General features: G+C 39.0%; 1 pseudogene; it reads left to right on the top strand.

The window, feature by feature from the left end:
- LOC141258532 (transient receptor potential cation channel subfamily V member 6-like) overlaps positions 1–13,040 on the top strand; it is an 83,251-nt pseudogene that overhangs the window by 34,061 nt on the left and 36,150 nt on the right.

Genomic DNA, 13,040 nt, shown 5'->3' with positions numbered 1-13,040 from the left:
ACAAATTCAACCACGAATTAAGGAAAAAGGGAAGGGGAGGAGGGTGGTCAGACAACTAGGGGGGACTCAGTCCATCTGCTCTGGATTCTAACATACTGTACTTAACAAGGCAGTCTGGTGTATATAAATGCTTTTTTTGAAGGCCGGAATTAAAAGGGATGCAACACTGATAACCCTACTGGTGATCTACCACAATATAAAAGGTTTTCCTGTACTTTAAAATGTATTTTGCATAGGTCTAGGGTAATGAATTAAAAAAAACAACAACCCTGCACTCATCTCTCGTAGCGGCACTGCTGTTCTGCACTGGCTACTGGGTCACCACCAAACTCCTGGCACAAAAAGTTTGAAAAGTAATGAATAATCCATGCAATAACCGCTGGAGATTTCTAGCAGTTTACCAAAGACTGAGACAGATGTATTTAGGGAATACTTCTTCAGACTTATTGTGACAAGTCTAAAAGACATTGGTTTTGTAAAGTAGATTTCCACCAGGGACATTGATGGTATATTTTTAGGGTACATCATAAATATCTAACTTTTGGGGACCCTAAAAGAGATATGCCACCAAAGGGCCGCATGGCAAAGTAAAGCCTCCGTTTTTGCTCTCATTCTCCCTCTTGACCCAAAAATCTAGCACCATTCAAATTGAAGACACCTTATCTGACTGGAAGTGGTGTAGGGTCTGATAAAAGCCTCTAATCTTAGGTGGATGTTCTAGCAGTTGGATCTCCTCCGACCAGGTATTAATGGCATTCCCTAGCCATGTGACATTAATATAAATATTGCTGGTGACACTTTAACTTACAAGTTTATCAGTTTTCTTATATAATCGGTTACCATTTTCAAGATCTCGGTTTGTGGTCAGGAGCTCAGAGTTTGCTATATCAGTGTATGTAGACGTGTGTGTGTGCTAAAACAACCTGGAGGATGATTTATTCTCACTGCACTGACACTGATAGCAAACTACAAGAACAAAAGAGATAACCATGCACTGAAACACAAAGTTTATTCATTATTTTGCATTTTTACAGCTTACGTTACAAAAAAACTAAAAGGAACCCCCTTTAATTGATGCTTAATATTTACTATATAATAATAACTGCAGATGTGAGATAGCGCTAAATTGAATAAAACGTTATCGCTGTTGCTTCCGCCTTGGCAATGTTTCATACATATCTAATTCTGTGGTACATAGCAGCTGATGAAATGTGAGCTATTATTGAATAGATGGCTTGGAGGAACTTGCTAATTCAAAACTAAATCATTAACATTTTCAAGATTTGCATGGGTGCAAGTTTAAACATGACTTAAATACCAGTAGCCAATTTGCTGGCACCGTCACGCTGGAGCTTAATGAATAGGATAATTGTGATTCTATCATATTAGCAAATCATTTCCATCAATCGCTGAAATGTCCCATTCATTGCCTTTGATGCAACATTACCTTTTATTAATATCACATTATCTGTTTTTACTGAATATAATGTCCCAGAGATTAACATGATATTAAACTCTATAATAGAGCTTCATAAATCTAGAGTTTAGAGATGGACAATTATTCCTCCTAGAGGCAGATCAGATGGAACGTACCTGGCAAGTAGAAGGTTACTTAGAAATGTTATGGGCTTTAAATGAAAGACTTATGATTCTTATCATTCCTTGTACCCAGGGGAAACGGCCTTACACATAGCGATTGTGAACCAGAATCCCGATATGGTGAAGGAACTAATTGACAGGAAGGCAGACATGCACAACGCTCGAGCCGTGGGGACTTTTTTTGCTCCAAGAAACAAAGGACAATATTATTATGGTATAACATATGAAGCTGGAGTTCTGGATCAATATGTGGATAATGGCATAACAAGCTTTTATGTAACTGCAACCAAAATAGACACATCACCACCTCTCATCTGAAGCTCTGCAGCCCCATCCCTTCATCCAATTTATAAACATAAATTTTTTTATATATGTATATTGTTTTTTATATCAGTAGGGCACTGTTCACATCTCATTTCATTTTTCAATTTGAGATATAAATCTGAAGTATTCCCCAACGTATACTTCTGAAGTAATCTATGGTGTAGACATACAAATAGCACACATTGGCTGTTGACTTATATTATAAAAAAATGTATGCATCACTGTTAATGTTCCTTAAAGGGGTATTCTCAAGTTCTTAAATTGCTTTAATGAGGTAGACAGCATGAAATTAAGCAAGCTTGCAATTGACTTGCTTTTGCTATCTTTAATTCTCCTGCAATGAGAGATTTTACCTTTTATAGTGTACAGTTGTTTTATGGAGCCCGGCCTCTAGTGCTTGGCCCAGAGTGCCAGTAGTTATGCTGCTATGCCTAAATCTTTTATGGTCTCGCTACCCTGATGGCAACAGAGATACTATGAATAGACAACTTGTGCAAACAAGAATAAGGAACTGCTCCAGCCAAAGACAATCATAATCAAGCATCCAGTGACCCTTTAGAGCTGATTAATTGGACATCATTACCTTGTCAATCAATTGAAAAGTATATATATATATATATATATATATATATATATATATATATATATATATATATATATATATATATATATATACACAATGCATAGACATTTTAAACTTCTGGTAGCAAACATTTTCTGTGCTAAGAAAGAGTTGAACAGATTGGATTCTTTCCTTTTTTTTTCTCCTCGTTGAGTCCTCCAGAATACTTATTCAGACTTCTGTCCATTTCAAATACAGTGCTCGCTGCAATCCTATTCTACCCCTTTACAACACTGCACAAATCACTGTCAGATGGGAGCTGGCACAATATTGGCACAACGCCTCATCAGATAGAAAACCTCAAACATCTAAAAAACTGAACAAGGAACAGACTAAACAGAGGGAGAAGGAAGATAAAACAATTAACAGCTGGAGCTACTCCTTCCATGCTCCAGCTATCCACTCCTCCTTATACCCTCTATCATTGCCGTACCAGTCAACTGGAACATAGTGTGCCAATGTAAGCTAAATTAAAGAACTGATTGCTGCTGACAGAGATATTATCGGGTGGGTGCTGCAGGAGTTAATCAACTATTTTATTCTCCTTCTCCACATCTGAAAACCACTGCACATGCTTCACCTGATTCCCTCTCGCTCAGCCTTTGATATACTTTATACACCAATTTCCCCATTTCAAGCCCCCATTTGTGGTCCAGGAGGCTCAACTTCAACTGTCATTCTAACACAGGCAAGGAGTTTCATTGGCCTGTCTGTTAGTCCTCTAAGTTGGCCATCATGTCTATAATGGATGATGCGATGCAGAAATATTCACAGGGGCTGGCATAGCATCACAGAAGGCAATATGTATGAAATGTACATAACATGTCTTATTCATATATTTACCTCCCTCCTTCTCACCTGAACCAGAAGAAATTCATTAAGTTTTGAGATCTCATAATCATTTCAAATTTAATCTTGCTATAAACCTTATTCAGTCATCTTGCCGACAGCCACCAAAATTATATCTATTTTTCAAAATAGATACAAAAGATGAGAAATCTGAACAATCCACCATTAACTGCTCTTTCAAGAGTTTTTTTTAAAGGACTTTAACATTGATGGCCTATACTTAGGATAGGTCATCAATGTCTGATTGGCAGGGGTGCAACACTCGATGATCAGCTGTTCTCGGTATCAGTGTCAGTCAGAACTGTTCAGTTACGGAGCTGTACAGCACGACTTCATTGCTGGAGTAGTGGCAACAGCCGGGTACTACACATCCGCCACCTATTCAAATCAATAGGGGATGGATATGCAGTACCCATCCGCGGCCACTATTCTGTCGATGGAGCTGTGTAACTAAGCAGTTCCGGCCAACACCTGATCAGCAGGGGTGCCTGGTGTCACATCCCCACCGATCAGACAATGATGACCTATCCTAAAGATAGGCAATCTATGTTAAAGTCCTGAACAAACTCTTTAACAACTCCTTCATTAGGCACATGTTGTAAATATCTACACTATATATATATATCTAAAGTATTTTTTTCAAGTGACTCCTGACTCTACGAGAAGTTATGTCTGGATATAATGAAGTATCAATAACCATATTTCATTAAAGGTTTTGTAGCCAACAATCCACCAGGGTAGAGCTTTAAATTCTTTCCTAAACCTTTTGACTGTGGGCATTGCCACAGGCAATCATTTAAGCCAACATCCTTGTAGCTGCATTTAGGGCATTCTTGTTTAAACACTTAATATACGTAGTTTGAACAAGGTTAATTAAAAGAATCTTGGGTGTTTAATCATACTCCTCTCTACTTCTCTGACTTTATTCTGGTTCTTCAGTTCTTTTTTTGGCTACAATTTCCTCGTCAGGCAGCTCTAGTTGAAGCTATCTTTTCTATTTTCTTGCTACTTCTTCTATAACTGCGCAATGAACCTGATTAAATAAAATTCTATGCCTTAGACATAAAAACATTTGGCCTGTACCATGAAACCATTGATTTAATTTTAAGTTTAAAAAAATAATACTAGTATTTTTTTATTATACTCCTGTAGCAGGTTATAATTTGCAAAATATATTAAAATAAAATGGAAGCCTTCTATTTGTATCACTCTTGTGATTTCTAAGTCCTTTTCTTTCTTCCCTCTGACCCCAAAGTCCCAAAGCTTTCAATTAATTTATCCAAAACAATTCAAATTACTCTGTGCTCCCTGTTGTTGCCAAGTCCAGTCCATATCCCTGTCCTTAACAACCGACCAAATTTAATACTAAATGTTTAGGCAGGTGGACTGCGCTTAAAGGGAATCTGTCACCAGATCCTGTTGTTTTGTTTTTTTTTTATACTCGATAAGGTTGCCAGTACGGCATTGAAACGCGTAGGGGACAATAAAGAATCTTCTAAGAATATCGCAGCAGGAGACTTTTTTCCAGCCAATTTTTAAACGTCTTTTTATCCTGTTTTGGTAATCGTCCAGAATGGGCATTGTATAAGTCTCTTTATAATAACAGCAGAGGTTTCTAATATTGCCATTGGATCAGAGAGCCTCGTTAACTTCTTATTAAATTTGCCAAAAGCTTCTCCATTATTTCCATACTTATGTAGATGAGAACAGTAAAATCTTTCGCATTTTATCCAGGTATGTTTCAAAATCTTCCTCTTGACACTTTTCCTTACACTTGCTGCTACTCAGCTGACATTTCTGTCTCTTATGTCTTTTCATTCTGGCCACATATTGAATCATTTTCCAACTTAATATTGTCTTAGCTGTTTTCCAACTCTGACTGTTCTAAATGTTGTCTTCCATCCTGTAAAACTGAGCCCTTCCATACACTCAAGGCATTTTCAAAAATAGAAGGAATTGAGGAGAGGAGGAGGGTTAGAGCTGTTGTTCACACTGGTAACATAGATGAATCCATTGCTGTGATTAGAAACCAGTGGGTGCCATTCCTGCTGGTGATTGCAGCTGACAGAGGAAAAACAAAGGTGATGTTGATGTTTCTAACCTTTAATGGACTATTAATTTGATTCAATAAACGTATATATTTTTTATCCAGTTGGTTGTACCGGAAACTACCTTCGTTTGCTTCTCTCATTTTCAAAAATATATCTTCCCTCAAAAAAGACTAATATGGCGTTCCTTGGTGACAGTAATATGTTTCTTGAGACTATATATATCTCCTATTCTGAGCTAGACTGCTTTGGCTAAGAGGTTATTGGATAGTAAGAATTTTTCTAAAAGAGATAACATATTAGTGTCAGAACAGTCTGTGAATTCTCTTTATAGTCTTCAGGGATCTATCATGTCCTTCGGTGTAATGGCTTGATTAAAGAGAACTTGCTATGGCCAGATACACTATTTTTCATAAATATAGGGTTAATGTAATGATAATATGAAAATCATATCTGCCTGCGTTACGGGAAGCATAGCTACAGGGACAAAATGAATGGATATCCTCTCTGTAGCCGCTTGCGTCCAGTCATTGGGAGCCGTTATAGTCATCGTTCACTTTAATGTGAGTGCTGTAATCACTCCCCGACACTTTGATTGACAGCTTGCTCTGCAGTGTGTGAATGCAGTATGTGTGTGCAGTGCAGGCTATCAATCAAAGTGCCAGGGAGTGATTACAGCACGTTCATTGAGTAGTGCAGGCGTGGAGAATCTTTTTTCTGCCAAGGGTCATTTGGATATTTATACCATCCTTCGGGGGCCCAACAAATTGTGCGAGAAGAAATTAATTGGCCAGCGGCCGTCAAAACACAGCTTCCGGCCCAAGCCCTGTGTTTCCCAGGAATCTGCCCAGGGGCTGGATAAAAGGTCATCAAGGGCTGTAAATGGCCCGCGGGCCTGAGGTTCCCCATCTCTGGTGTAGTGGATGGTGACTAACAGCCCCCAACACAGCCCCGATGACTGGAAGCAAGTGGCTACATGGAGAATACAAGATAATTTCTCCCTGTAGCCTCTAATCCAGTAAAGCAGACAGGCAGGATTTTAATGTTACTTTCCTGCAGATTAACCCTATATCTGCCAGAAAACAGTTTTTTTTGGCATGACAGTATATTAGCTTATAGTATTAAAATCACCTCCAATTATTTAAAAACAAGTAGGGTCATTTACAGTCCAAGATATGAAACCAATAAAAAACATTCTGTGGTATAGTGATGATATAAATGTTATATATAAATGGTTAATTAATGACTTTCAGCAGCGTTCTCATAAATCTATTATTAACAATTTTAAATTAAAATAACCTATCCACCTTTCATTTTAGTGTTGAACACCCCCTCTGCGTGATGTTAAAGGGGTTGTCCAGGATTTTCAAAAAGTTGCCCAACACCAAGGTTCTAAAATAATAAATTATTCCTTACCTGCGCAATCACTCCAGCGCAATCATTCTGGTGATCCTTGCCCTGAAGCGATGAGGTTATGTGCTGCGGCCAATTGTTGGCTTTAGCTTGATGGATTATTAATTAAGAGCAATGTTGTTGGGCAACATTTACCATAATATGGAGCACGGACAGTGGAGAGGAAAAAGATTGATCATGTAAGTAATGGCTCTTTTATTATTTTATAGCAGTTCGTGCTATTGGCCAAATTTTTGAAAGTCCTAGACAATGCCTTTAAGTTAACTAGGGCCCAAGCATCAAAATCCTCCAAAATTCCTCACAATTATAGAATATACAGTGGTGTGAAAAAGTGTTTGCCCCCTTCCTGATTTCTTATTCTTTTGCATGTTTGTCACACATAAATGTTTCAGATCACAAAACAAATTTAAATATTAGACAAAGATAACACAAGTAAACTCAAAATGCAGTTTTTAAATTACCGTAAGTTCTTTATTATTAAGAGAAAAGAAATCCAAATCTTCAGGGAGCTGGGTGAATAAGAGTAGTGTAAAACTCAATCTAAAGGACTACTATCTGGGGCCATGGTGCTGGAGAGAAACCCTCACTTATATTTTATGTTTAAGGACTCATTCACAGCTGTATAATTTGCCCATGTTTTGGACCCATGCCTGGTTTTGATTTATTAAACGATGCAAAACTCTATTATGTTGCCATACAACAGTGACTTAACATTCCTGGACTACACACTCCGGCAACGCCCCATACTGTGGTAGCCACCTCACTGTCTGTGGACTTTGTACACAGAGCCTGGTGTGGGCGGGATTAGCTTTCTCAGCTCAGCTTCATTCTACATCTAAAAGCTCTGATTGTGACAGAACTGCTGCACCCAGTAATCTGAGGGATACATCATTGGATTCAGCTTCTCTTTGCCTACATCAGGTTGCTCTCAGGTGAGGTAGCAAAAATCTGCTCACAGATTCCCTTTAAAGTGGTTTTCTCAACATAATAAATGATTAAAATCTAAAAGTACTTGTAAAAACAAGCACATTTGTAATTTACTTGTTATTGAAAATTAATTTTCATTCTTAAGAATGATGGTATTTTTAATTGTATTGCTTACTGCTCGTTGCATAGGTTACTGGCCATCTCTGCAGTCTATCAGTAGTGGCCATTCTCCTAGGTAAGGCGCACAATACTTACAAACTCTTGCTATAGACCTTGTAAGCGATGATTGCAGCTAGCTGGATAGCTGATTCTGGTCAGCTTCAGTGCCCATGCACTCCTGCAATCCTGGAGAAGCAAAAGGTTCTCTCCTTGCAGCCTCAGAGTGCACAGTTCAGACCAGCAGTACAACCTTGCCACCGTCTGGGAAGCAGCTAGCCAGGAGGCAGAGGAACAGTTTGCTCCTAAAGATTTATGATGACAAGAACCTTTTAAAGAGAATCTGTCAACAAGTTTTTGCTACCAAATCTGAGAGCAGCATAATGTAGGGTCAGAGACCCTGATTTCAGTGATGTGTCACTTACTGAGCTGCTTTGTGTCGTTTTGATAAAATCATTGCTTAATCAGCAGTAGATTATCATTAGAGACTACTTGGTCTGCTGCCAGGTAGTCCATCTACACCAGCACCACTGATTGGCAGCTTTCTGTGTACACTGTGCATAGGCAGAAAGATGCCAATTAGTGATGTGGGTGGCGTTATACAGGGCTCAGCATTCAAAGGCCTGATAGGTCTGTATGTTGCAGATAAAGCAATTTTTAATCAAAACTGCAGCACCTAGTAAAGTAAGTGATACATTGTTAGAATTAGGGTCTCTGCCTCTACATTATGCTGCTCTCAAGTGGGCTATCAAAACCTAGTGAAAGGTTCCCTTTAAATGCACAAATATAGTGACAATGTATAATAACTACTTTCAACTAGGATTTTATGTTAAATGGACTCTGTCACCAGGTATTTGCTACCTCATCTGAGAGCAGCATAATGTAGGAAAAGAGACTCTGAATCCAGCGATGTGGCATTTAGTTTACTGGGTGTAGATGTGACACAATCAAAGCTTTTAGATTTAGCATGAAGCAGAGCTGAGAAAGCTAACCCCACCCACGCCAAGCTCTGTATGTATATAGTTTATTGGCAGTGAGCTGCTTGTTACAGGAGGGGGCGGAGTCGGAGTAGCAGTCGCAGTGTGCACATCAGACCTGGCAATGATAATCTCCAAGTGATAAAATCTTTAGTGTAAGTAAACAACAGCACACAGCATAATAAATGTCATCTCATTTTATTCAGTGTTTTAACCCCTAAAGAATGCTGTCCTCAGATTACATAGCAAAAACCTGCTGCCAGATTCCTTTTAAGTAAAGCTTGCAATAAGCAATTTGTGAAAATGTCCATAATATTGCCACATCCTTATACAATATGGTAATTAGTACAAGAAGATAATATTGCATTAGAAAATTTGAGAAGCTTTTTCACTAGCATATTGCCGCGTACGTTATAGGCTCTCTGATTTGAAGTTGGGTATAGATAGAACATTACACCAAATTAGGAAAGGGAACAATTATACATTTGACAAATAACTGATTTTGTGTTGACATTACAGGAGAGTATGTCACTTCATTTGCTGTGTGCGTGGGTAATCAGGAGATACTACGGTTACTAGTAGAAAATGGAGCTCCTCTGGATTCTCAGGATAACCAAGGTGGGGAATGGACTTGTATCCCTTGTATAACAGTAGTTCTACTCTAGTTTAGTTTAATGTACCTTTTTCAATGTACTTTATATATCTGGGTGTTGGGTAGTGGATCCTAAGCACTATTCATCTGAGGGCTTTAAGATCCGCTCTGGCCTTCTAGTCACCATTTTTGTTTCGTATAAACTAATTGAATAGAAGGCAAGGAAAAGAAGCAAGAAAAAGAGAAACTGGGATTTTAGGTTCAAGGATCTAAGAATAGTTAACATTATATAAATTTCTGGGATATGAAGCATAAATAATCTCTAATTATATATATATATATATATATATATATATATATATATATTATATATATATATATATATATACACAGTTATATGAAAAAGTTTGGGCACCCCTATTAATCTTAAGCTTAATGTTTTATAAAAATTGGTGTTTTTGCAACAGCTATTTCAGTTTGATATATGTAATAACTGTTGGACACAGTAATGTTTCTGCCTTGAAATGAGGTTTATTGTACTAACAGAAAATGTGCAATCTGCATTCAAACAAAATTTGACAGGTGCATAAGTATGGGCACCCTTATCATTTTCTTGTTTTAAATACTCCTACCTACTTTTTACTGACTTACTAAAGCACTTTTTTGGGTTTTGTAACCTCATTGAGCTTTGAACTTCATAGCCAGGTGTATGCAATCATGAGAAAAGCTACTTAAAGTGGCCACTTGCAAGTTGTTTTCCTGTTTGAATCTCCTCTGAAGAGTGGCATCATGGGCTCCTCAAAACAACTGTCAAATGATCTGAAAACAAAGATTATTCAACATAGTTGTTCAGGGGAAGGATACAAAAAGCTGCTTCAGAGATTTAACCTGTCAGTTTCCACCGTGAGGAACATCGTAAGGAAATGGAAGAACACAGGGACAGTTCTTGTTAAGGCCAGAAATTGGCAGGCCAAGAAAAACATCAGAAAGGCAGAGAAGAAGAATGGTGAGATCAGTCAAGGACAATCCTCAGACCACCTCCAGAGAGCTGCAGCATCAACTTGCTGCAGATGGTGTCACTGTGCATCGGTGAACTATACAACGCACTTTGCACAAGGAGAAGCTGTATGGGAGAGTGATGCGAAAGAAGCCGTTTCTGCAAGCACGCCACAAACAGAGTCGGCTGAGGTATGCAAAAGCACATTTGGAGAAGCCAATTTCTTTTTGGAAGAAGGTCCTGTGGACTGATGAAACCAAGATTGAGTTGTTTGGTCATACAAAAAGGCGTTATGCATGGCGACAAAAAAACACAGCATTCCAAGAAAAACACTTGCTACCCACAGTAAAATTTGGTGGAGGTTCCATCATGCTTTGGGGCTGTGTGGCCAATGCCGGCACCGGGAATCTAGTTAAAGTTGAGGGACGCATGGATTCCACTCAGTATCAGCAGATTCTGGACACAGTAATGTTTCTGCCTTGAAATGAGGTTTATTGTACTAACAGAAAATGTGCAATCTGCATTCAAACAAAATTTGACAGGTGCATAAGTATGGGCACCTCACCAGAAAAGTGACATTAATATTTAGTAGATCCTCCTTTTGCAAAAATTACAGCCTCTAGTCGCTTCCTGTAGCTTTTAATGATTTCCTGGATCCTGGATGAAGGATTGGGATGGCCATTCCAGAACATTGTAATTGTTCCTCTGCATGAATGTCTGAGTAGATTTGGAGCGGTGTTTTGGATCATTGTCTTGCTGAAAGATGCATCCCCTGCGTAACTTCAACTTTGTCACTGATTCTTGAACATTATTGTCAAGAATCTGCTGATACTGAGTGGAATCCATGCGTCCCTCAACTTTAACAAGATTCCCGGTGCCGGCATTGGCCACACAGCCCCAAAGCATGATGGAACCTCCACCAAATTTTACTGTGGGTAGCAAGTGTTTTTCTTGGAATGCGGTGTTTTTTGCCGCCATGCATAACGCCTTTTTGTATGACCAAACAACTCAATCTTGGTTTCATCAGTCCACAGGACCTTCTTCCAAAAAGAAATTGGATTCTCCAAATGTGCTTTTGCATACCTCAGCCGACTCTGTTTGTGGCGTGCTTGCAGAAACGGCCTCTTTCGCATCACTCTCCCATACAGCTTCTCCTTGTGCAAAGTGCGTTGTATAGTTGACCGATGCACAGTGACACCAACTTGCAAGTGGCCACTTTAAGTAGCTTTTCTCATGATTGCATACACCTGGCTATGAAGTTCAAAGCTCAATGAGGTTACAAAACCAAAAAAAGTGCTTTAGTAAGTCAGTAAAAAGTAGGTAGGAGTATTTAAAACAAGAAAATGATAAGGGTGCCCATACTTATGCACCTGTCAAATTTTGTTTGAATGCAGATTGCACTTTTTCTGTTAGTACAATAAACCTCATTTCAAGGCAGAAACATTACTGTGTCCAACAGTTATTACATATATCAAACTGAAATAGCTGTTGCAAAAACACCAATTTTTATAAAACATTAAGCTTAAGATTAATAGGGGTGCCCAAACTTTTTCATATAACTGTATATATATATATACATAGTGTTAGAGAACACTAATACTTGAAATTAAATAATTGAATTAATCTGCCATTGAGTTTGGCCATATTGTGTATTTTCTGAAACAGAAAGAAGTATACACTGCTCAAAAAAATAAAGGGAACACTCAAATAACACATCCTAGATCTGAATGAATGAAATATTCTCATTGAATACTTTGCTCTGTACAAAGTTGAATGTGCTGACAACAAAATCACACAAAAATCATCAATGGAAATCTAATTTATTAACCAATGGAGGCCTGGATTTGGAGTCACCCCCAAAATTAAAATGGAAAAACACAATACAGGCTTATCCAACTTTGATATAATGTCCTTAAAACAAGTCAAAATGAGGCTCAATATTGTGCGTGGCCTCCACGTGTCTGTATGACCTCCCTACAATGCCTGGGCATGCTCCTGATGAGGTTGCGGATGGTCTCCTGTGGGATCTCCTCCCAGACCTGGACTAAAGCATCTGCCTACTCCTGGACAGTCTGTGGTGCAACGTGACATTGGTGAATGGAGCGAGACATGATGTCCCAGATGTGCTCAATCGGATTCAGGTCTGGGGAACGGGCGGGCCAGTCCATAGCTTTAATGCCTTCATCTTGCAGGAACTGCTGACACACTCCAGCCACATGAGGTCTGGCATTGTCCTGCATCAGAAGGATCCCAGGGCCAATCGCACCAGCATATGGTCTCACAAGGGGTCTGAGGATCTCATCTCGCTATCTAATGGCAGTCATGCTACCTCTGGCGAGCACATGAGGACTGTGCGGCCCTCCAAAGAAATGCCACCCCACACCATTACTGACCCACTGCCAAAACCGGTCATGCTGAAGGATGTTGCAGGCAGCAGATCGCTCTCCACGGCGTCTCCAGACACTGTCACGTCTGTCACATGTGCTCAGTGTGAACCTGCTTTCATCTGTGAAGAGCACATGGCGCCAGTGGCAAC

Source organism: Phyllobates terribilis, unplaced genomic scaffold (genome assembly GCF_046119375.1).
Source record: "Phyllobates terribilis strain yellow unplaced genomic scaffold, ASM4611937v1 Scaffold_3__8_contigs__length_932513732, whole genome shotgun sequence".
In the NCBI taxonomy this organism is placed as follows: domain Eukaryota; kingdom Metazoa; phylum Chordata; class Amphibia; order Anura; family Dendrobatidae; genus Phyllobates; species Phyllobates terribilis.
Note: the sequence above shows the minus strand (reverse complement) of the source record. Positions and strands in the feature narration are given on the sequence as shown.